Source organism: Protopterus annectens, chromosome 5.part1 (assembly GCF_019279795.1).
Source record: "Protopterus annectens isolate FY-2018-M chromosome 5.part1, PAN1.0, whole genome shotgun sequence".
In the NCBI taxonomy this organism is placed as follows: domain Eukaryota; kingdom Metazoa; phylum Chordata; order Ceratodontiformes; family Protopteridae; genus Protopterus; species Protopterus annectens.
Genome location: NC_056736.1, coordinates 314,706,811 through 314,731,740, shown reverse-complemented (window position 1 = coordinate 314,731,740; position 24,930 = coordinate 314,706,811).

Genomic DNA, 24,930 nt, shown 5'->3' with positions numbered 1-24,930 from the left:
AACTACGAGCACTCATAAAATTGTCTAAGGCCAGCTTCGAGAGAAAAATTGCACAGGACACTAAGGACAATCACAAGGCCTTCTTTAGTTATGTTAGAAACCTGGGTGGAAACTCCCAGATATGCTCAGAATTAGTCCAAAATGACAAAAATACACTGAACCCACAGACATTGCCAACATACTGGCAGACAGGTTGACATCTCATGCCCAGTGAGAGCGCCCCTCTCAAAGCTAAAAACACAGCATCAATGGGACCAGAGCAACAGTGGTCCCACTCCACAAAGGAGGTGCTTCTATATCCTGCCTTTTTTTTTTTGAACTTTTTTTTAAAACAGTCTAAAGGCCATTGATGATGAGGGTAAGGCAGTTCACACACAGCCTTCTTATCTCAACCTTGACACAACACCCCACTTCGGGGCATCATAGACAAGTCACCAGCTAAATGTAAACCCCATATGTCATAGATGGGGTGCAAACTGGCTCAAGGGACATAACCCACAAGGTCAGAATTGCGGTGGTTAGGAAGACTATATATACCACCATTATATGAAAAGATTCACATCTAGATCAAGAGAGGTCATTGTGCCCCTATACTCTTCCTTATCAGTCCCATAATTGAGTACAATGCCCCATTTGGGATGTCTCAAACATATGTCATATGCTGCCTGGCTGAAGAAACTCCAGCTCTATTCAGTTGGATGGACATGCTCCACCTCAGAAAAACCAAATCCCCCAGCCAGCGAGAGAGAAGATTTGAACCTCAACACAGAAATAAATAGGACATGCTGGAGGGACTTCACTGACTCTCTTCAAGAGAAATCTTGATTTCTGTCACTACTAGACCAGAGGCACAGTAAACTAAACCCTAAATGGGCATAGTATAGCCTAGTGAAACCATGAACCTATGAGCACATTCAACTAAAAATATTTAAGATGTTAAATTTGTATAAGGCTAACTGCTCTTATGAGCCATTTGGAAATACATTAACCAGTATGGCAGCCTCCACGTTAATAGTCACCCCCGCCACATCTTGAACCCAAGGCCCTTGTCAACTACAGCATTGTGTACTAGCCCACTCGGCTCTTGTCTTTCATGTTGGGCATAACATATTAGCCCCTGACAGTATAAGTTGATAGTACTTGTCTAATCCAATCTTAGAAGAATTGCTTACTGCTTTCTCAGCACCCAGATGAAATGCATCTTCCGTAAAGGCAGTTTTCTAATATACTACAAAATGGCTCTAGAGAGCACTTTAGATACTTCCACACTCATACTTTTCTTCATTTTACAGCCTATATTAAAAGCATGTACCGGTCTTATGAAAAAAAAAAGAAATAAAGAAATTCACTGATTCTTTTCCTTCCTGGAGTGTCTTGTGATGCAGTTTTATCTCACATTCTAGCAACATGGTTTAGCTGAAGTGGTACTCATCCAATTTGCCCTTAGGTGTAAGTGAGTATGTCTACATTTGTGCCTCAGTTTGTATGTGTGTATATGTATGTACGTATGTATGTGTGTATGAGTGTGTATGTGTGTGTGCTTGTGCATGAGCGTGTGTGTTTTTATCCATCTTGAAATAGACTGGCATTTTATACAGTATTATTTTCTCTGTCTTGCACTGGAAACACTTCAGTTCTATATGGGATTTATTGTGTATTAGGGAATGGATGAACGATGCTTGCAATCAAGTCTGAGTTCTGATCTGGACTGTGAAGAAGAATGTTAAGTCTTAAATTATCAGTATCATGTAACAGAAAGATTTTATGAAACACTTCAGTTCTATATGGCATTTATTAATGGATGAACGATGCTTGCAATCAAGTCTGAGTTCTGATCTGGACTGTGAAGAAGAATGTTAAGTCTTAAATTATCAGTATCATGTAACAGAAAGATTTTATTAGCAAGCAATAGGTTTTGGAAGTTCTCCCTTATAAGAACCATAGTGTCGTACAGAATGCAAGGACATATGTAGTAGAAAATAAATGATAAGCAAAACTGCGGCACTCGATCTTAAGTAAAAAATATTTGATTATTTAGTAGTATAATAGAAATTATCCAACAGCATTAAGACACAGCTGTATACAGCGTGTGTCTCATGCATTTTGAAAAGCATCTGTCTTACTCCATGTCCCTCCTCCTGTATGCTTACATTATTTATTCCAGGTATTCTTACTTCCCTTCTTGACTTTGTTGACCTGTTCTACTACCTACTTAAAAGTCAGATGTAATTACTTACCCCATTTACAAGCTACCATTCAAAGTTTAAGTGGCAAAAAAAAATGTAACTATTGGACTGTAACACTCTGAAGGGGAATAAAGAAGAGCAGGCTTGATAAGCATGTATAACATCAGTAGTTTGATAATTAAGTATGACGCTGGAGAGATGGAACCTGGGGAAAGAGTGAAGTACGGAAATTGTGGATCAGAAGGCTTCTGGTCAGGAGTCATGGCTGTTTGCTTGAACATATGGTCTTGTATGAAACATACATTGTTGAATGAACTTCTTGAATGACAACTGGGGAGTGTCCTTGTCCTAAGATGCAGCAGCTTCAGAGTTGATTATATTGAATGTGAGGATTCAGGGAGAAAAGCACAGGGTTTATTGATTTATACTTCACCACAAGAATCAAACTGATTTCAGAAAAACTCATCCATTATATTTTTTTACTAATCAAGACAGTTTATGATGAAATTATTTCTCTTATCCTGCTGATAATTTCATTACAAAATTATGGAAATGAGTAAGGTGTGGTATTTGTAAGATCTTGAACCTGTTTCATGATAAAATCAGATTGCTGCAGAGAGTGCATAAGCATAGAACTAGTGCACAGGAATAGTGGCAGTTTAGAATAAGTTAAGACAAAACACTGGTGTTGCATATACACAATAAAAGACTATGTCGCTATGGTATTTCTCCTGAGGCACATGTCAAACATGGATTGTCCAGAGATGCAGAGATGCACTGATTGTATGAGACAATGGGGCACAGCTAGGCTGATAGGAACCAAGAGCATCAGAAGGAAGATTTAGAAATAAAACAGAACAATGAAAATGATAAAATAATGGAGCTGAAATTATGGTTATAGGGCTCCAACGATGAACAGAAAGCATTAAAAAAAGAAAGCAGAGCTGTAATGTGCATGTGTTGCATGATAAAATGAAGCATCTAAATTCCTTAACGTATGATAAACCGTCAGGCAGGATGATGGCTCAGAGGAAGAGTTTAGAACTAACGGCATATGTGGTCACTAAGAAAGAGCAAACGTAAGGTGGGAAGAATGTGCTGATGGACCAACTAATGTTCTTATTGTAGAACCTTCCATTACATTATTGTGTTATATGTGAATAGGGGAGCAGGATGGATAGGAGTTTATTTTGGGTGGAGGCTGGGCTGGAACTCACCCTAGTCACAGCAAATCAAGGTGTATTTAAGGTGATCAGAAAGTGGTAAGACAAATGGCAGGTGCTTGTACATGTGCTACCAAATGGTTTTGTTTGATGATATGCTGTAGGAAGAATTTCAGAGTGGTGACAATAGAGGGAGGCTCTGCATGGCTGTGTGAAGCTTGATATTCTTTACTGAGGGGGACATCGAATATGGAGCCCCTTAGATTCTATGCTGTCTCTCTAACTCCATCCACCTTAAGATCATAAAGTGATGACTTTAACCATTACTGCATTAAAGGTATGAACCATATCTTGCAAGACTATATAGCCCCAAAACAATAAACTGTTAGGAAATGGGCACAAACCTTAATGAACATTCTTTTATCATTTTAATTAACACAAATATAGATATGAAGACCAAAGCCGAAGCATCAAAGACTGGATTTGATTCTTTGGACCAGCAAAATTTGGATTCTAAACATCAAGTTCATTATGCAAATTTGCAAACTAATGGAGTACCAGACTACATACCTCTTAACTGTCCAGATTTTTGCAGAATATCCAGATTTTTGTGCCATATTTTTGATATTTTCTTCATAAAATTTGTACTTTTCTGCCAAATCGCCGGGATGATCTGAGGAATGAAGTCACTAAATAATGACATGCACTTGAGTTTCAGACTTCATATCCTTCAGAAAAATGTATGTTTACACAAACCCTGTTACGCTAGCAACTTTCTAAATTTATAAGAGGAATATTTAAAATCTGTTCCTATATTTGGGCCTTTGTTCCCCCATTTTGTCAGGCTTTGTCCAGATTTCTTGCAGTAAGATGTTGAAAAGAATGCACAGCTTGTCATTGCTTGCAGTTCAGTAGCAATATATTGGTAAAATGGTCTAAACTTTAAGAAGAAGAACTGTAGCTATAGTGGGTGTATCACACTCCAGGAAATCCCTATCTGGAAAGACCTCATGGTATGAGACCTATCATTGCCTGGTTCTGTCCTACACCCTATGAGAGAAAGTATATGGTTGTGTCTGGAAGCCAGGGGAAAAATGATAACTATGACAAAAACATAGTATCAGGTTAGAGGATTTTTTACCGAGAACCCCTAAGAATCAAGTGAAGTGTGCCACAGTGATCAGGGCTTGCAGAGCAAAAGCATTATATAGCTATGTCAAGAATCTTGACGGCAACACCCAGATCTTCTTTGAGTTACAGCACAACGGCACAAAAATTACAGAACCAACTGATATTGCCAACATCCTGGCAGATAGGCTCAGTGCTAACTTTACCCCCCATCACTCCCTAAAGGGCCCATATCTATACATGAAGAATGCAGAGTCCCTGTAATCACAACTACGCAGGTAAAAGCTGCACTCTCTAAAGCCAAAAACACAGCATTCATGGGACCGGACAACATCCCAGGCTGCAATTTACACGAACTTCAAAACGAACTGCTTTCCCACTTAAGCACCATGTTCAATAATAGCCTCGCATCAGGCTTTGTGCCCACTGAATGGTGCACAGCAACAGTTATTCCACTCCACAAAGGGGGTGCCACCACTGATCCTGGGAACTATTGACCTATTAGCCTGACGAGCCTGTTCTGCAAGGCCATGGAACATATCATCATGGAACTCATAAACAAAGACATTGGTAACCTCCAAACTCTGGATCCCACCCAGTTCGGATTTGTGAAAGGCAGATCATGCCTCCTGAACCTGACTGACTTCTTTGAGGCAGTCACCAAAGCCGTAGATGAGGGTAAGGTGGTTCACACAGCCTATCTTGACCTCATCAAGGCTTTCAACACCATCCCCCATTCTGGAATTATAGCTAAACTCACTAAACTAGGTATAAATCCCTACGTCACAAGATGGGTTGCCAACTGGCTCACTGACAGAACCCATACTGTAAAAGTTGCAGACTCCAAATCTGACCTCAAAGCAGTGACAAGTGGAGTAGCACAGGGTTCCGTCCTGGGACCTCTCCTGTTTGGTATCTACTTCTCTGAAGTACAGGCTAACACAAAAGGCCTCTGGCTAACGAAGTTCACAGATGACTGCAAACTAGGAGCCATAGTCAAGTCCCCAAATGATGTGGACATCCTACAGAAGGGCCTTGCTGAGACAGATACCTGGTGTCAGAGCTATGGCCTCAAGCTCAATACCAAAAAGTGCAGTGCCATCCCTTTTGGTAAAAACTCTGCACCCATGAACTACCGCATAGGCAGCAATCTACTTATCACTGAATGTGTGATAAGAGACTTTGGGACCCAGGTGGACAGTAGTGTCTCCTTTGATAGTCACATCGCCACAGTAGTCAGGAAGTCCTTCTACGTGGCACACCTCATCATAAAAGGGTTCTCATCCAGGAAAAAAGAGGTCATTGTTCCTCTCTACTTGACACTCATTAGACCATTATAGAGTACAACACCCCTTTTGGAATGTACCTCACAAGACATCTGCAGCAGCTAGAAAGGCCACAGAAGTACCTCACAAAGAGGATCACTGGCCTCAAACAAATACCCTACACTGACCGCCTCAAAAAACTCCAGCTTTACTCCGTAGCATATCACCTACTCCGAGGTGATCTCTGCCTAACATATAAAGCTATGTCAAACCCAGAACTGTTGGGCATGCTACACCTAAAGAAATCCCAATCCCTCCGAGCTACATGCTCTAGGGACCTAAACCTTGTCACCACAATAAACAGAACATGCTGGAGAGATAGATTCCTGTCCCAGAGACTTCCCATACTCTGGAACAGGCTACCATCTATGTCAAGCAAAGTTCTTCATTAGCACTCTTAAAGAAAAATCTTGATGAGTGGATGGGAAATAGGAAATACACCCCGGGATCACTTCTGTGTCTCTGCTTGACAGTGGCACAGGAAAATAACTTTCTTGGGTGGCGTAAGCCAGGGAACATTGTTGGCTAGGATTATATAGGCCCTTGAGCCGATAGCCTAGTACCTACCTATGAACTTATGAACCTATGAAGGAATCCATTTCAAATTTCTATATCTAGTGCTTTTAAAAATCTGCTCTGTGGGCAGTCCACAGCCATTTCTAGACTTTATTGAAGGACTGAAGCATTAGAGGCTCTGCAAAATATTCTGAGATTTCAATAACTGCTTTGCTTAATTTTGTTATTATTTTTACCAGTTTTAAGAGCATGGCCTTATCAAGGTGTATGAGTTTGGAGTACCTTTGTGACCCTTAAAATTATGTTGCATTTAGCTTCGTGGACCTTGGAACATCACCCTGGCAAATGGGTCTATGAGGTAGAACTTGACAAATTCTGACCCAGAATGTTCCCCTAGATGGTTCAATTAGACAATTTGAGAACCTATCCAAGAAATGGCATATCAGGACCCACCCCAGATGCCAAGTCTGGAGGCGATGTTCACTGACAGGTACCTGGTGACCCAGTGACCCTCTAGCCCAAATGAGCTCAGTCAGAAAAAGCTACTCGGTGCCAATATTATGAACTTATCACTTACATGGTAAATAATGACAACCAGATACAATGTAGATCAAGTGGCAGGCACGAATGGGACATATTAAGATGTACTACATACTAACAATGCACTCTGTAGATAAGTCATTTGGTTCCAAAAAAAAAACAGTCCAAGTAAAGAGCTGTTGTGTTTACATATGACAGCTCTTTCACTGAATGCAACATCTTTTGGAAATTGTAGCAAAGAGTTACATTAGCTCCTTGTTACAGTTCCTAGCAAACACACACACACACACACACACACACACACACACACACACACACACACACACACACACACACACACACACACACACACACACACACACTGCAAGCAAATTATTAAACAACCACAATTCCAATTGTAGCTGCTTTAATTAATATTAATAATGCTCTCGTGCACAGCTGGGCAATTAACCTATAAAAGCGATCACACCACTGACTTGTAGGGAACAATCAATACTTCTTCTTCAGTGCTGATCACTCCTTTTAACAACTTGAGCCCACCACCCCTTAGCTACAGCTTGGTATCACCTGGGGAAGGAGCTGTTAGCTGGGCAAGAGATGGAAAAATTCCAGATAAATGTACTTGTCCTTACTAATACACCCAGCAATGGTTCCAGAACCAAATCTATTATTTAGGGATGGTTTGTCTTTTAGTCTGGAGCATCCATGGAGGGGGATACTCAGTAACCGAGGCTGTGTGCCTTTCATCTGAAGCCTGTACCAATAAATGAGAGGGTCGCCTTAATTAAGTTGCAGAAAGAAAAAATATGTTTGTTGCTTGTACAACCTATATTTGTTGCATGTACACATGCACTTTAGGTCTTTTCAGAGGATACTTCCTTAGATCCCATGAGTATTATTTGCAGTAAGATATCAATTATAGATTATGTCATTCAGATTGGAGACTTAAACACTTATTTGATGAATAATGAAGTTTCCCGGAAGGATATGATTGGAAGCAATGACTTGCCTAATATGACACCAGACATTACATCTCTGCATGCTACTTTCCCCACAGCTATTTAGTGCAAATGCATCAGAGATAGCAAACACACACACACATACACAAACGCATGCACACGCATGCGCACACATGCACGCGAATGAGCACACACACACACACACACACACACACACACACACACACACACACACACACACACACACACACACGCACACAGTTTAAATACTAGGAATTAACATTTTTCCATCTCATAGTTCTATTTTTATAATGATTGTGTTTATGTCTTTAAATAAAAAGCTTTGTCAGCAAAGAATCAGGTAACTAGTGGTGTGTTTGAAATATGCTATAGTATACATTGGGGTTGATAACAGTGTACATCCATAGCTTCAAAACTGTACATTTTCTGGATTATACAACACTTCTGTGCGATTCTGCAGTGACCTTTCTCTTCTCTGGTATTGGTTGCTATTTCTCTTGTTTGACTTTCCCTGCTATAGCCTAAGCCTAAGACAAACAAATCTGCATTTGGGAAGACAAACGGAAATAAAGCTTACATGAAAAAAAACAGAAAAATCAGCTAAGCAAAAGATTTTTCTTCTATGCTGTAGTCAGAAAAGTACCACCAGAAATTAGAACAGCATCTAAACTAATCAATTTATAATGTATTCAAACTGGGAGGAAAAACTCAGACTGGCTGCTTCACAGAGAGAGAGAAATCCCTGTGAACAAAATTAAATAAAGCTGCAATCTTCCTTTCATTTACTTATAGGTGAGAAAATATTCAGTATAAAATGGGGGTCTTAATACTTTACTGAATGTAATCTCTAGGTTGCATTTATGAAATGGAAAAGTCATGTGGAATTAACTAGTTTTGTGGCATGGGTAGACTTATTTTTGGTGTGCTTGATGTACATGTTTATCATATTTATCAGACTACTCTTTATTAAGGACAGTTTATTTTGTCTTTATCTTGCATTTTTGTAATCAGCAATATTTCTGGCATGGAATGTCCTGGTCAGATTGCCTTGCAGATAACCTTGTTAGATACTTTAGTGGCACATTAAACAAAATCATGTTAAATGATAAAGGCGTGCATCTGTTTACAGTTCTTACCTTTAGCACAGAAAAGTTCTCAAATTGTGTAATCTGACAGCACTATTTTTTAAGAGACATAAAGAACCAGTCATATCAGAGAACAGCTGTATTTGCTGAAAGCAAATAGTTTCTCATTGGCACATGAGAGCAAGACAGAGAGAAATGGATATCCAAGATATAAATTCAAGTTCTTTGAGATGCCATTTGTTGTTTAATTTAATGTAACATACTTAAAAGAACTTCAATTTTCATCCTTGTTAGAAATATTGCCTCACATCATGAAGACAGGTGTATTTGCGAAGGTCTGAAAATACTGCCAAATGTTTAACTTATAGACATGCTATGTATGCACTGAAATGTAATGCACAATCCTTATGGCAAATGGCTTGCCTTAATGTCATCAGTTTATTTATTTTTCAAAAGACCATGACAGAGCAATATAAAATTGTTGGCACTTTGAAAGTCAATTTACTATTCGGGAACAAAAGGCCGCTCTGCATATGACTTAAACCCTTTGCCTCTTTAAGAAAGACTCATACAAGTTACTGCCAGATTCATTTTTTTTTTAAACTGTACTTTATTCACACCATCTGTACCCAGATATCATATAAGCTGATCCCAAATCTTAGCTGGGCATGTATGTGCACAGGCTTCTGCAGTGGGGTGGTGTACAATACTGGTTGTTTTTTGTTTTATTTGAAGTTAGTACAGTAGATCACAGGCCCTCATTTCAACCATGATTTCCAGTAGAAAAAAAAAATTGAAAATGCAAGGCTACTGTTATCTTTTCTGATGTATGATTCTGCATTTTGCATACCTTCCTAAACCACTGTGAGCATACATGGTATCAGTTTCTAATGTGGGAGCATGAAGAGAAACACTTTGATTGCCTTAATTTCCCTTTTTTACACATGAAATGGGCATCTCCCTATGGTCATTCAAAGTTTAGAGAACATCATAAGGTACACTTAATGGATCTTCATGACATGCGGCCATTTTGCTCTGAAGCTACCATTCTTTACCATTCTGCTTGATGTCAATGCATTGACTTTACCAGTAAAGTCTACAATGTTTTTCCCTTATTTGTCTCAGCTACTTCATAAAAGGGATACACTAATTAAAAGAGTGTAGTGTGAGTAAGGACTACAATACATTTTTTTCTGGAGATTTCTCAAGTTGACAAAATATGGTCTGTGCCAGTAAAGGCCTATTTTCTTTGTACTGGCCACATCATCTGTTGCCTGTATATGGACTGTGTGAGAGAAGGTACATCCTCTCCATGGGTATGTCATCTGCTGCCAGTATATATCTGTGCTACAAGCACTCTCCTCCCCAAGCATGTGAACTGGTTTCACTATACGGTCATCCTAGTAATGGACCCCTTCCTTATGATGTGCTAGATTTTACTGATATATGGAGTGCATCAGTAAAGATCACCTTTACCCTGAGCATACTAGCTGCATCCATTATGTGGCTATGACAGTACCCTCCAGTCATTCTCCCTAGTATATGGCCTTTGTCAATAAAGACCCACTTTTCATCAGGGTATGTCAAACTCTGATCATAAGATGGATTGTGAGTAAAGTTCTACGTTTCCACTGAGTACAATAAAGACCCACTTTTCATCAGGGTATGTCAAACTCTGATCATAAGATGGATTGTGAGTAAAGTTCTACGTTTCCACTGAGTACATCAGCTGCTATGTATACAGCTCAGTATACAGAACATGCCAGCAAAGGAATCCCCTTTTCACTGGTTGTGTCAGCTGCTGTATATGGACTGTGCTAGCAACCCCCTCCATTCTTACTAGTATGTCAACAGCTGCATGAATATAGACTGCACGGTTAAAGGCTTTACTTTCTCCTGAATATGTTAGCTTCTTTCAGTGTACTGACTGTGACAGGAGACTTGCCCTCCCTGATATTTCATGTAATATCATTGGCCAGGATGTATGAGATCATTTTTTGTCAGGTCTTTCTATTTGCTTTTTAACAGAAACCTGGTCAAGTATAATGAAGCAATTTCTATGTATAATTGCTTTCATGAATACAGACTTCATTGGCAGTAGAATTTCTATTTTATTAAGGGAGGATTGTCCTTTGTCTAAGAAGCTAGATTACGATTGTGGGTTTAGTTTGCTAAACTGCATCTAAGACAGTTAAACTGAAAGTCACTGGCTACTACACAGAATCTAATTTGTCTTTTTATATGGATTATTTCTTTCCTAGTTAAATACCAATGCATAAGCTTCAGGTGGTATTTTTGCAGGGATACCGAAACTGACTGGACAACTCTATTGGTCAAAATAATAGCAATACATTCTTGGCTGCAGTAATAAAAATGGACTTTAATAGATAATTACCAGTCAACCAATGGGAATAATATCATGAATTTATATTTTCTTTAGTAATACTGCAGTTTCAGAATCACTTATTCTTTCATCTTTGATTAATCCAGATCATTCATTCATTCATTTTCACTCTCCTGTTTCCTGATGAATCCAGTTCAGGATTGTAAGAGATCTGGAGCCTACCCTGGTACTTACTGGGCACAAGGCAGGGGTCTTTAAAAGGAGCCTGCCTATTATAGGAAGCACGCGTGCGCGCGCGCACACACGCACACACACACACACACACACACACACACACACACACACACACACACACACACACACACACACAAGAACGCACAGCATGCATGCCTACTCACAATTTGGAGGAATGACAATTCATCTGTGATATATCTTTGGGATGTGGGAAGAAAGTATAGCGCCTAAAAACCTTTTCAAACAAAGGGAGGACATGGAGACTCTGCAGAGAATGGCAGCATAAAAATAATACCGGGCTCTGGGCACAGTCAGTAAGAAGATAAAATATTCTATTACTTGTGATAATAGTAAAGATAAAAGTGACTTTAAATTCCTGGAATTGGGAGGCTGACTCTGATAACATGGCAATTTCAAATCAATGAAAAATATTTTATTACCATACTGATCTGACTGTAGATATATAAACCAACTTTTACCAATATTTAAACCATGAACATGCCCAGCTTAGTCAGTGTAATTATATTATTAATAGAAAATATAGCACCAGAATTGTGTGGTATATAATTTATAAACAGCATTAAATATACATTAATAGGTGTAGGTTTGTTGATGCTAATGCTAAATTATAAATGCTGTAAACATTAGTTAGGACATGTGTCACAAAAGGAAATATTATCAGCCTAGCTATCTGGAATTTTGTAAATAATTATATTTCATTTGTGAATTTATTTTATTTATTTATTTTACATTTGTTGACCGGGAAAATCCGACTGGTCACAGGCCCTTTCTCAGCGGAGGCCCGGAGAAAAAAGCTCCAAACATACAATATACGGGTATCAGACTATATATATTGCAAAATTAAAGTTTGAAGAATATTAATATGATTTATATAGAGGTGTGACAGAAGGAGATACTGCCAGCCCAGCTATCTGGAATTTTGCAGGTGGTTGTGTGTCATTTGTGAATATCAGCATAATGCAATTGCTTGTCTTACAACTATATTAGAACTGTATGTCATATTGTACAGATGTGTAAGGAAGACACATTTTGTAAAATACTGAACAGAAATGTATATAAACTATTGTAACTGTGTAAATGTATATGTTTTAACAGTGGGAACTGGCATATAGAAGGTTAACTTGCAAAACTGTAGAAAATATAGTTGAAATTAAATTATTTTATAACCACATAATAAAACAGATTTTATCTTTCAGTTTCAGTGCAACAGGAGACATTATGTCTAGAACTAGAAGTTTTTTGTATTGTCTTTAAATGTGGAGGAATGTAAATTATTTAACGACTTCCACCATTTGCCAAAAGATCTAAGGTCTATGTGTTTTCTCAGGTAGATGCTAAATGCTACCAGCTGCAGTGGGGGGTTTTACCTGGGAGAGTCAGAGGGCAAGAAGTGATGTAATGCTGCAAGAGTGCAAGTTTGCCAGCAGTAATATTTGAAATATTAATTTAAGAACTTTCTGAGAGAGACTGTACATTTTGTATTTTGTCAGTTCCCTGTGCTTTCTCCTATTAACCTGGTGAGCTTGGGCATCCTGAGGCAATGTAGCAACTGCCTCATGTACACTGACAACCCTCTCCTCCTACCTCACAACACTCAGACTTGTGAGAGATGCACTTATATATCCAAATTGCAAGTCACGCACTCTCCAGCCAAGACCAGAATAGCTGGTCAAGAGGAAAAGATCAACACTTGCACCACACCACATGGAACACATAGCCCTCCAGAACACACACCAGCACTGCCGTTACATAAAAACACAAACCACACACCCACCTTTGCAGAGGGTCTCAATAAAAATCTACCCAAACAGCAGAGACCTCCAAGGCAGAAATGTACTCGACCACCACAACACAACACTAATCATTAGACACATAACTTTCCTAAAAAGTGTGCCACTCAACCAAAGCCCCTAAGGCAAAACAGCATGCCCAACACACTAGTCATAGGTGACTTGATAGTGAGGCACACTGATGTCCCATTCACTAGGTTGAATAAGGAGAAAGTAACAGTCAGCTGCCTGTCAGGTGCCAGGATCCACCACATAATGCACACCTCAGGTCCCTCAACAATAGGGACAAATATGAATCTGTCATTGTACATGGGGTATGAATGACCTGAGATGTACCTCCCTGGACTACATGAAAAGAGATACAGAGGAGCTCTCGGATTATGTAGCCCAGGCGGGTATGACCCTAGCCTCCTACTATCACCCAGAATGATACCACAGTACAAGCAGAAAATGATAGATTTCAACAATTGGCTAGGTTTCTGGTGTCATTCTAAGGGGATCCAGTATCTGTCTGCCTGGGATGACATGATTGACAGACCTAGATGCTTTGCAAAGATGGCCTGCATCTGTCACCCCTGGCTCCTGGGTACTAGACAAGGCTCTTGCCACCCCTATAGTGGCTTTTTTTAGGCGGTGTTCCAAAGACCCAATCACCACCGTAACAGCTACAAACAAATCCAATCTGAGGGTCATGTTGCTCAACACTATAAGTCTAAATCTCAAAATGCACTTGCTCGAAGCACTCCTTAAACTGGAGAACATCAACATCTGTGCTGTAACTGAGACCTGGTGCAAGGCAACAGAAGGCACCCCTGCACTACCAGGCTATAACTCATTCCACACCTTTTGGCCCCAGAACTTGGACCGAAGCTCCAAAGGCAGTAGTGTTTCCATATTCATAAAGGATGCACACATCTCCAGACTGGTAGCCCACATAATGCATCAGAGATACTTCAGGTGCAGCTAACATTGGGTAAGACAGCAATTCAGGTCGTAGCCTGCTATAGGTACTCAACCATGACCCAAGACTCACACTCCACATTCTTAAGCACCCTGGCGAATATTAGGGTCCAACCTAACACTCTCATACTGGGTGACTTCAACTATCCCTCCATTAACTGGGAAAGCTACTCATGTACCAATACACTTGCCCAATGTTTCCTGGAATTCATTAATTCCAATGCCCTGGACCAGCTCATTCTTACCCCCACTAGAGGCATCAACATCCTTGACTTGGTCATTACTAACATGGGCGATCATTGCTCTATACCAATAGTCAACTCCTCCCTGGTTAGATCTGACCACAAGCTAATCACCTTGGAAATCCACATCCCCCCGCCCCCCCAAAGGTAACCACCATGAAAAACTTCTCCAAAGTTAACTTTGGGCTTCTAAAAACAGAGGTGGCTAACTTCATGGCACCCATGCAATTGGAGAACAGCTGCATGACCACTGAAGCATACACTAATGCCCTGTACGACCACGTACACAAATGCATGGATCTCACCATACCCAACAGAACTAAGACACTCTCCTCCAAAAAAAAGAATCCAATCTGGTGATCCTCTGCCATAAACAAACTCTACAACAGAAGAGGAAACTGATGCGAAATAAGGTGAAGTCCCAAGACTGAAAAAACTCCCTTATCAGCCTCAACAAAAAGATGAGATCCCTCCTCAAATTCTCTAACGCTAGCAATGAAAACAGAATTGCAGCAGATAGGAATCTCCATGGCAATACCCAGATTTCCTCAGAGCTGTTGCACAATGGCACCTCCTATACTGAGCCAACAGATATTGCCAATATACTGGCTGACAGATTCAGTGCCAACTTTACCCCCCCCCCAAAGGATCAATCACAGTGCCAATCAAACAGTATTACTGCTGCACAGGTTAAAACAGTACCGTCCAAGGTCAAGAATACAGCTTTATGGGACCTGACAATATCCATGGCTGTATTCTACATGAACTACAGAGTGAACTGACACCTCACCTGTGTGCCCTGTTCAATCACAGCCTCACCTCAGGCTTTGTCCCTACCGAATGGCACACTGCTACAGTCATCCCTCTCCACAAAGGAGGAGCAACTATAGACTCTGGGAACTATCACCCCATTAGCCTGACAAGTCTGATATGCAAAGCTATGGAATGCATCATCATGGACCTAATAAACAAGGATATAGGGAATCTCCAAACTCTGGATCCCACACAGTTTGGTTTTGTGAAGGGTAGATTATGCCTGCTCAACCTGGTCGACTTCTTTGAGTCAGTCACCAGAGCTGTGGATGAAGGCAAGGTGGTTCATGCAGCCTACCTTGATCTGGCCAAGGCCTTTGATACCATTCCCCACTCAGGAATCATAGAAAAACTCACTAAGCTAGGCATCAACCCCTATATCACTAGGTGGGTTGCAAACTGGCTTACAGATACAACCCACAGTGTGAAAGTAGCTGACTCCAAGTCAGACTGCTGACCAGTCAAGAGTGGAGTCCCACAGGGTTCGGTCCTGGGTCCTCTCCTGTTTGGTATCTACTTCTCTGAAGTCCAGGCAACATGAATGGACTCTGGCTGACAAAGTTCACAGACGATTGCAAGTTGGGAGGCATAATTAACTCCCTAAGTGATGTTGAAATCCTAAAGAAAGGCCTCACAGAGACCAACGACTGGTGTCAGAACCATGGGCTTAAGCTCAATTCCAAAAAATGTGTCGTCATCCCCTTTGGGAAAAACCCAGTTCCCATGAATTACCACATTGATGGTAGTCTACTGATTACAGAAGTTGTCATAAGAGATCTGGGAACACAGGTTGACAGCAACCTCTCTTTTGACCACCACATTGCCACTGTGGTCAGAAAGTCCTTCTATGTGGCACATCTTATTACTAAGGGTTTTGCATCCAGGAAGAAAGAGGTCATTGTCTCCCTCTAGTCTTCCCTCATTAGGCCAGTCATTGAGTACAATGCCCCATTTGGCATGTACCCCACTAGACACCTGCCACAACTGGAGAGGCCACAAAAGTACCTTACAAAGGGATCCTAGGCCATAAACACTTTTCCTATATGGACAGACTCAAAAAAATCCAACTATTCTCTGCCTCATATTGCCTACTTCGAGGCAATCTCTGCTTGACCTACAAAGCCATGTCTGACCCAGCTCTGTTAGAAATGCTACATCTAAAGAAATCCCAATCCCTCCGCATTTCACAGTCCAAAGACCTCAACCTCATTACCACAATCAACAGAACATGCTGGAGGGACAGGTTCATAACACAGAGACTGCTCATGCTATGGAATAGACTTCCCACACATGTCAAGCAGAGTGCCTCACTGGCCCTCTTCAAAAGAAATCTTGATGAGTGGATGGAAAATAGAAAATTCACCACTGGGATCACTCCAGGGGCTCTACTTGACAGAGGCACTAGGAACTAAGGTCGGGTGGTACGATGCCAAGGTAATCCTATGGGCTAGGCTTGTAAAGGCTCTAGGGCAATTAGCCTAGGGCACACCTATGAACCTATGAGTAAGTAAGTCTAGGGTACAGTAATTTCTCTTAGATACAGTTAGGAATATAGTGAAGTATAGCTTAGATGTTTTCTTTATTTATTTGAGACTGCCGTGCAATGTTGTTTTAAATATTTCCTGTGATTTTGAACTCTGAAGTTACTGTGACTATTTACTGAGTATTTCTTGTTCTTTTATTATTTATTCTTAAATATATTTAAACCTGTTAACTGTGGCTGGTCTGTCTAGAGATATTTAAGCTCTTACAGTACTTGCATATCTATCTGGTGACACTGTGCAGGCCACTCCTAATAGCCTTGCTCTTGGTCAAACTATCATTTGTATTAACAGTAGTGTTACACAGCAAGATTGGACACCCTTTGTTAAGGGCCTTAAAGTAGCTGATAAGAAGTGGCTGGTGGCAGTCCAAACTACCTTATAGTCTGGGGAAAAGGGGACATAATTATTAAACCTGTGCCAGCCTTTCCCAGGTTTGTGTGTGTTTGTGTATAAATCAAATCTCAAAGAGTGTGTGTGTGTGTGTGTGTGTGTGTGTGTGTGTGTGTGTGTGTGTGTGTGTGTGTGTGTGTGTCAGCTATTTGGGCAGGGACACGAAGCACTGGTAGGACAGAGAGGGTGCTGGAGCTCTTGATTTGTCCACTCAGCTGAGATCTCAACTCTATAGCTGTGCCAGTGGGGGAGTCTTATTGGGGATCTGGAGAAAGAGGGATAAACCAGCCCCAGAATGACTGTGGTCTCTGTGTGCTCTTTAGGTAAATTGCACTTTAGTGCATGTATACTTGTCATCCTCCCAGTATGTACATCCCCCACTGTTGCCAGTGGTGAGGATTGAGGCTCCTTGATTACTGGGCCAGTGGTGGGGCGTCACTTATTAATTGGCTGGCAGTGGTGGGATATCTACATATTAGGATTCAGTGATGTGGATATTGAATTCCTGTAGCCTGTAAACAGTGGTCACTGAAGAAGGTGTTTTTTCTCTCAATCAGCAACACAGTGAACATTCAGAGTTTCACATCACGATAGTTTTATTTTTTTGTGTTAGCTTAGTTAGCTAGGGAGAGCAGGCAAGCATGTCAGCAGAGGAGTATGGCAAGTTGACAAGGTGCCAGATGGCTGAGATGCGCCAAGACAAATAACTGGTACATGCCAACCTGACTAAAGCTGAGATGATTGCAGCCCTAGTCACAGCTGCATCACAGACCAGCAACAAGATGGACAATGAGACTGGCCATGGAAATGTACAACTCACAGAAAATGGACAGTTCAACCTATTCACAGGGACTTAAAATTTCATCTGGAGTTAAAGAGACTTGAACTGGAGGCCAAACATTTGTAAACAGAAGCAGCAGAGAGACTGAGATGTCTGGAGGCTGAAAAAAATGAGAAACTGCAATGTCTGGAAGCTGAGGAGAATGAGAGGCAAAGACAACATGAGAAGCAGATGCTGACTCTTTGCCAGGGTCATAGAGGTAATTGGGTAGGGAGTAAATGAACCCCAGAAGTCACAAAGGTCAGTAAATTTCTTCCACAATTTACAGAGAGTGATAATTTTGACAGTTTTATTCATATGTTTGAAAGGGTATGTAAACAGTATAATGTTGAACACGGGCACTGGGTATGGTTTCTGACCCCCTTATTCCATGGTAAAGCTGTAACTGCTATTTCTAAATTGTTTGATACTAATTGCTTAAATTATAGTACTGTTAAAAATTGTCTGTTAGGGAGTATTAAGTTAACAACTGAAGCTTATAGAAAAAGGTTTGTGAGCATAGATGCAAGGCAGATGAAAGTGTGTGTGAATATATTGCTGAGTTAAGCACTTATTTTCATAGGTGGGTGAGAAGGTGTCAGGACAAATCTAGGACTTTTAATCAAAAGATCAAAATTCCAAATCCATTATCACCGAACATACTTTACCGAAAGCGCTTTCACCGAAAAAGCGCTTACGGTAAAGTATGTTTAAAAAAAAACAACAACATTAAACCTACTTCTACGCAGGGGTCAAGCCCCCCTGTACCCCCCAAAAAAAGCCAAGTCAAACCAAATAAAATCCAAAGGTGCCATCAAACGACTTCTTCAGAATAATTCCACAGTAAAAAAACTCAGTCTTAAATACATTTGACTAATAAAACAATAAATCAATTAAATACATTTGCAAACTGGATAAAGTTAATTCACAATTAAAAGCTTAACTCCCTACTTTAATATTCTCACTCCGAGGTCGCACTAAAGTGGGGAAAAGGAAATGTTCCCTTATCCGCACCCGTAGTACAACCGGCATAATGAGCATACTTATCTGAAAGTGCTGCTTCGGTGAACAGCACTTTCGGTTAAGTATGCTTAGTGATTTCTGCTTCGGTGGAAAGTGCAGTCGGGGATCTGTACAGATCCCATCAGGTCACCACTTTTGAATGGCTGGCAGACCTCCTTTTGAGGGAACAAGCCCATAGCACTCTGCCTAAGGACATGAGAACTGGTTAGCAAATAAGCAATACAATACTGCAGATGAGTTGGGGAAAAAGAGAGACCTATACCTGGCAAGCAGGGCACCATTGCACAAGAAAGGGATACCCAGTACTGCTCATATGTCTAAGGGAACCCATGGTGGACAAAAAAAAAGACAACAGGAATCAGATCCAAAGATTTAGTGCATTTAGCACCTCGGCCACTACAGCCTTGAAAGAGTACATTTTTTATTAGAACTTCCGCTGTATATATACCCCGTAACACACAATTAATTAATAAAGCAATCAATAAAACAATTACATCAGTTAATTGCAACAGTTTAAAGCAAACATTTCCAATTAATTTCTTTATTCAACCCCCTTGGTGTAAGAGTATCAAATTTTAAGATAAACATAGTTTCTTTATATGCTAATATATTTTTAATCAATCTCTCATCACCCTTTCTTACAAAAACTTTTTCCAAAATTGTTGCTTGTAACAAGCTACTATCACCATGATGTTTCTGCATAAAATGTAAAGCTATAGGGCTTTCCAATTTTTGTTTTTTGATATCTCTAATGTGTTCCTGCAACCTAATTCTAAATTTTCTCTTGGTCTCCCCAATATAGAATAGGTTGCAGGGACATCTTATGCAATACACCACACCCTCAGTATCACAACAAAAAGTAGTATTTGATATAAATATTTTGCCATTAATTCTATAAAAACTAGACACTATATGGCAACATATATTACAATTATTGCAGGGTATAGTACACTTACATCATAAAGAAATAGAGACATTTACTACAGGTAGTATAAAATAAGCCTTCACCATTTTATCTCCCAAATTTTGCCCTCTTTTATAGGCAATATAGAGTGTGCTACAAATAATTTTATTCAAAAATTCATCCTTCATTAAGAATTTCGAATAATACTTAAGTGTTTCCCAAATCTGTCCACTTAAAGTATTAAATGTGGTAGCAAAAAACATTTTTCACTACTGTTAGATTTATTTCTATTCATAACATACATGTTCTTATTGTTATGTTTAGAAAAATTGGTATCAATTATTTTATTCACAGATTCTTTGATCAAATCTTTACTATAACCTCTATGTACAAACATAGACAATGTCTGGCTTATTTGTTTTTATAAATCAACTGTATTATTACAAAGTCTGGATAATCTAATCATTTCACCAAATGGTAGAGCTTTGACATTATGTTCAGGATGGCAACTAGTGTCATATAAATACTGATTGCCATCATCAAATTTACGATGGACCATAGTTTTAATAGAGCCATCATCCATACCAATTAAATCCACATCCAAAAAATTAATTTCTGTGCTGCACTATAAATCATCAAATTTAACATTATAAGTATTATTATTCAACTGAGATACAAATTCTTGAACTTTATCTAACTCTCCATTACAAATAAAAATTAAATCATCCATGCATCTAAAATAAAATAAAGCATGTTGTACAAACTTATATATATATATATATATATATATATATATATATATATATATATATATAAAATCCATCTTAAATTTGGCCATAAAAAGATTTGCATACATGGAGGTAAAAGGTGCCCCCATGGCTGCACCTCGTAACTGATGCTAAATAACATCATTAAAACTGAAATAGTTATGAAGCAAACAAAAATGAACAAGCTCTACCATATAGTGAGACATTGGGTTATCATCCAAAAAATATTGCAATGCCATAATACCATTGTTATGTTTGATATTAGTATATAAACTGCATAAATCTATGGAAATCCAAAACATGTTAGAATTCCATTGTATGCCTGATATTTTTTCCAAAAAATCAAAGGAATCCTTAATGTAAGAATCACGCTTCTCTACATAGGACAACAAAAAATTATGTATAAGCACCCCAACATTATGTAGAAAATAATTATTGGCAGACACTATAGGCCTTCCCGGTGGGTTAAGGCTATCTTTATGCAGTTTAGGAAGACAGTAAAAAGTAGCTAAATTGCGCCCATCAGTACTAAATTTTGTGTCAATATCTTTCTTAGTGAAATAGCCCAAGCGACACCCTTTCTCTATCAAAATAGAAAAGTTTTCCATTGCTTTTTACATACATCTTAACATCACAAACTTCATATGTTGTTTTATCATTCAAATGTTGTAGACACATATTAAAGTATTGTCGATAATGAAGAACTACAATTTTGTTCCCCTTATCAGAAGGCTTCACAATCAAGTCCTGCCTAGCTGCAAGACTTTTAAGAGCAAGCAATTCATTCTTCGTCATGTTATATTGAGAATGAGGCATATTATTATATTCTTCATAAAGCTCTTTAATTGTAAAATTGAGCATTTCTGCAAAATGGCAAACACTATTTATATAGGGGGGAATAAATTTACTTTAAAAACTCACCACACTAGCATCAAATAAACTGTACACATTAACAGTAATATCACTGTTAAAATAATCAGAAACACATGAATAAAAACTGTCATCTTCACTATCCACTTCTGAGTTACTTTAATCATATTGTTTGTCAATTTGTCCATTAAAAAAACATTTAAGATGTAGTTTCCTTACGAACTTAATTATTTCTTGCTTTAATATACGTAATCTTGGTACCACAGTCGGAACAAACTTTAACCCAAGCTTCAATACACTGTATTGTTCATCAGTAAAAGAACAGCCCGATCAATTAACTACATTTGTAACATTGCAACCAAAAGAAAAATCAGTTCCATCTACCTCTTTTATATGGTTGTTTAAATTGTCCTTCATTTGTTGTAAAACCATTACCAGTTCCTCTCTTCTTGTTACCCCCTCTGGCACCTTCTCCGTTGTTGCGAAAACCCTGTTGATGAAGTTCCGGTTCTTGTGCTGGGGGAAGTGGAGTGTATGTTCGAACATCGTTTTCGGAATCTGTGGTGTAACCCGCTCCATCGGAAGAGGCAAATGAAACTGAATGTTGTTTTTTAGTTCTGGGTTTACCCTTAAACCCAGCAGATACAGTTTTTTTGTTTCTCCACAAAAAGGCACGCCCATTATTGTATTCACGCAAGTCCCTTTTGATTTTGTGTACTTTAAAATTAACTTGCTCGTTCTCAAATTTATTCAATTTGTCCTTCATATTTTTGAAGACATCATTCACCTTGGAAAAGCCAATCTTATTCAAGATTTCAGTGTGCATGGTATTAAGTTCATTCTTAAGTTTTTTTTGCAACAATTGCTCCCTTTCATTGAGAATGCTAACCCATTCCCTAGCACATTTGTGTGCCGCAGCTAACCATCGGTCTTTAAAGGCTGCATCTGCAGCATCAGCAGAATCAAAAGGTGTAGATGGGCTCTTAAATGCTTGCAACCCTCGAGGGGAAATGTCTAACTCGGAATATCTGAGCAAGCCCAATAAATTGAAATGACAGCGAGTCTCTCTAAAGATAAGTTTTTCAAAACTTTCAATACTATCTTGCACTTCTTGATGGAGAGAACCATTAGCAGAACAGCCAATACTGGCAAATGGATTGCTATGCTCTGCAATCTCTCCTCAGCATATTTAGATGCAAAATTATTAAACGTAGACTCACCTCTATTGGAAGAATTTACAACCCCAGAAGTATTGGGTTGGATACCTGAGTTAGCAATGGGAGCAGAACCACGCACTACAAAATTATCCATAGATTTTTGAGATGCAGTACCAGTAACACCTGAACTAGATGCTGCTGAGTTAAAGTCCTCATGAAAAACACAGGGAATATTCAGCATCGGATCTGAAGCCATAGACAAACGGCAAATACAGCAACCAACACAGCAAACCAGAATGTAGAAAAAATGACAGGAACCAGATCCAAAGATTTATTGCACTTAGTGCCTTGGCCACTGCAGCCTGAAAAGAGTACATTTTTTTAACCTTCCCCTGTATATACACCCCTTAACACACAATTAATTAATAAAACAATCATTAAAACAATCCATTATCACTGAACATACTTTACTGAAAGCACTTTCACCGAAAAAACGCTTAAGATAAAGTATGTTTAAAAAAAAACTGTTGCAAAACACAAAAAGCAGCAGAGGAATCAGAAAAACTCAGTTGTACTTTCATACCTTGCTCAAAATGTACCTTCGTACCACATAGTAATGAGCCAACATCCACTGTAATACTCATGTAGACAGGCTGTTGGGTTTGGAAAGCCTGCAGTCTTGCCCCAGAACAGTTTGTGGGGCAAGACTGCAGGTATCCAAACCCAACAGCCCATCTACATGAGTATTACAGTGGATGTTGGCTCATTACTACATGGTACGAAGGTACATTTTGAGCAAGGTATGAAAGTACAACTGAGTTTTTCTGATTCCTCTGCTGCTTTTTGTGTTTTGCACAGTTTTGCTTTGTAAAAAAAAAAACATTAAACCTACTTCTACGCAGGGGGACAAGCCCCCCTGCACCCCCCCGCACACACCACTACTTTGATATTCTCACTCTGAGGTCACACTACAGTGGCAAAAAGGGAATTTTCCCTTATCCGCACCGTAGTACAACTGGCACAACAAGCATACTTATCCGAAGGTCCTGCTTTGGTGAACAGCACTTTCGGTTAAGTATGCTCAGTGATTTCTGCTTCGGTGGAAAGTGCAGTTGGGTATCTGTACGGATCCCATCAGGTCACCATTTTTGAAGGGCTGGCAGACCTCTTTTTGAGGGAACAAGCCCTTAGGACTCTGCCTGAGGACATGAGAACTGGTTAGCAAGTAAGCAATACAATACTGCAGATGAGTTGGGGAAAAAGGGAGATGAGTTGGGGAAGAAGGGAGACCTATACCTGGCAAGCAGGGCACCACTGCACAGTAAATGGATACCCAGTGCTGCTCATGGGTATAAGGGAACCCATGGTGGACAGCCTAAACCACCCCAACAGAATCTGTCAGTAGCAGGGCAAGTCACTAGTACAGATACACGTCCAGGACCAAGGGTTAAATGTTTTAAATGCAACCAGTGGGGCCATGTAGTATATAGATGTCCATGGAGGTAAGGTGGGGAACAAAAGGTGGGAGAGCCAGTAAGTGGGAATGACAGAATGCCAGCAGTAAGTTGTCTGGAGACAGCAAGGGTACCAAACTACTACAAGAGGTAATATCCTCATCTTAGTAAATGGGAAACAGGCCGCTGCTAAGAGAGACACAGCCTCTGACTTAACCATTGTGAAGCCTTCAGTGGTTAAAGTGGAGCACTACTAGCTGGGCAGTCTACTCCAGTCAACGCTCTAGGAGGGACCCCATTCCAAATACCTTTGGCTAGGGCTCACCTGACTGGAAGGGTGAAAAGGAAGCCAGCAAGTAGGTGCGTTTGAGGATATCCCTGCAGATGCCCTGATAGGGAATGATTTTGATAATGCAGTACCTTGTATACATGCAGGGGCATTCAGTCAGGCTTGGAGATAAGCTTGTGGGTCTGGTAGCCTGGGGGACCTAGGCAGACTGCAGACTTGAAGCCAGGACTGGTGTGGTGGTTACTTCAGGGAGGTAATTACCCTGTAACAGTGAGACTGAAGGTGAACCACAGCTGCATCTGGGTACTGAAGTTCACTTGGACAGAGTGAGTGCAAGGGCAGAGGTGAGTAGTAGTACCCAGGCTGACAGTGAGGCACCACTGTC